Genomic DNA, 2,324 nt, shown 5'->3' on the forward strand with positions numbered 1-2,324 from the left:
ATCTTCGGAAAGGTCTGTGACATTGTCTATCTTTTTGCTAATTCTCAGGGAGGTGAATATATTCTACCCTTAAAATTTTTAACGCAATAACTCATAGTAGGGTACAAATATACAAATCCTTCTCATTTATAATTTCTTTCATTGAAGTTCCTTAAATAGATAAATATTGAGCACGAGTGTGGCTAAAACAATAGATTCATTACCCTTTTTTATTTCTCAGGTAGAATAAAACAAGCTGGCAAGATTTGATTACTAAAATTGTATAGAAAATTAAATTCATGGTGCCTATAAAAGCTTTCACAAGTATTGCGCAATCTTCACAACCATCAGCTTGTCAAGGTACTTATAGCTATGCCATAGCATCCAACATGAAGACATTATTTCCTCCTCTTCTTCTCCTCATATCGTTGCTCCTCATTTCAACATCTGGTAAGTAGATAGCTTAGCTGCCTCTCAGACTCATTGCCTCATTTTCTCTTCCATACATTTGTAAGTTGAAATTTTTTTCAAATTCCAAATTGGCCGTTCTGATTTTGATGTTTGGGAGAGGAGCAGGGACTGTGGTGGCAGTGGGTGGAGTTGCAACAGCGTGCGCTAGCAAGAGGCCTGGCAGGCAACACAAAATGGTCCACTGTACTAAGTCAGCTTGTGATAGGTTCTGTAAAAACCAGTATGGGCTAGCTGCTCTACACAGATGCACCAACCCCAACAGTTGCTGCTGCGAGCAAGTTAGTTGTTGCTAGTAATGGAGCATTATTTGATTAGGGAACTAATTAAATATGCATGCTGGCTAGCCATTGCTTGAATAATGACCAAATGGTGCAACCAAAAAATAAATTGGTGCATATAAGATGCTTGCATTTTGTTTAAATTTTGAGTGGCAAATATGAAGAAATGGAGTGAAGAGTTCATTGTGTAGTTATGGTTATTATGTATTGCAAAAATTGCATAAGCTCTACACATTTTGTCTCTCCTCTTTCTTTTGTTTTTTTGTTATTTTCTTTTTGAAAGTAAAATGTATAAAATAAAATAATTGAAAACGATTACAATTATTGTGTAGTTATGGTTATTGTGTGTGTGCGTGCGCACGTGTTTGTATCTTTTTTATTTTATTTTATTTTTTCGTGGACTTGAAAAGAACTTGATCAATATCGTTTTTAGGGTATTTTGTTTTTCTAAATCTATACAATTTCAAATTAAAAGTGTTGTGAATATGAACTCTGAATTGCACAACGAAATTTAAACATAGCAAATAATGAAGAACGAATATGGAACACACACAAGCAGTATATCTGAAAGCAAAACATAACAATGCAAAGATTTATGTAGTTCGGCAAAGTCTACATCCATGGGAGCAATCGACAAAGGTTTTCACAATGAGTATGTCAAAGAACACAATACAATACAATTCAATGATTTTCACACTCAGAATATACCTGGAATGACATATTTATAAACACTTCGGAGGCTTCCCTCCAAAGACCCAACCATATTAGCGCTCACATTCAAATTTTGAAATTTGCCTCGTTGCCCCGAGCAAATCAATTGACTAATTGGGCCAATAAGTCAACTAATTCAGACAGAATGTAATTGTCTGCATTTTAGATTAATCAGTCGATTGATTTGGCCAATCAGTCGACAATTTACTACTACTCTTTTGCACAAGTGATTTCAAATATGTTTTCTTTCTTTGTTTATGCACTCCATAAAGTATATGAGCCACAAAAACACAACAATCTCCACCTTGGCGAGTATACGCCCCTTAGGAGAATCTGAAAACATATCTCATTGCTCCACCTTGACCTTGGAGCGTTAGGTTGGGTTCGTTTTCCTTCTAGTACTTGGAGACATGAAGTAAGTTCAAACAATGCTTGAACTTTTCAGTAGTAACCGATTTTGTCAAAATGTGCGCTGCATTTTCAGATGTGTGAACCTTCTCCAATACAAGTTCACTTGAACTAATCAATTCCCTGACCCTATGGAACCTTACATCAATATGCTTGGTTCTAGCATGGTACACTTGATTTTTCGCTAAGTAGATAACACTCTGGTTGTCACAACGTAGCGCAACCCCATTTTGCTATATACCCAACTCTTTGACCAAACCGGTAAGCCATAAGGCTTTCTTTGCAGCTTTAGAAATTGTCATATATTCAGATTCAATTGTAAACAATGCTACCAGGGATTGTACTATGGACCTTCAACATATAGGTCGTCCCATAAAGGTAAAGACATAATCCGTTGTAAACCTTTTGTCATCCATATCCCTTGCATAATCAGCATTAACAAATCCTACAACTGATGGACTATCCTATTGCTTTTCA

The 2,324-nt window shown here is 36.0% G+C and overlaps 1 long non-coding RNA gene across 1 annotated transcript; it reads left to right on the forward strand.

Annotated features, from left to right (window-relative positions):
• Positions 1-300: 300 nt before the first annotated feature.
• LOC131160036 (uncharacterized) lies at positions 301-962 on the forward strand. The gene is made up of 2 exons (XR_009137914.1): positions 301-429; positions 556-962. It is a non-coding gene; the product is annotated as an uncharacterized LOC131160036 (long non-coding RNA).
• Positions 963-2,324: the final 1,362 nt, after the last annotated feature.

Source organism: Malania oleifera, chromosome 7 (genome assembly GCF_029873635.1).
Source record: "Malania oleifera isolate guangnan ecotype guangnan chromosome 7, ASM2987363v1, whole genome shotgun sequence".
NCBI lineage: Eukaryota > Viridiplantae > Streptophyta > Magnoliopsida > Santalales > Ximeniaceae > Malania > Malania oleifera.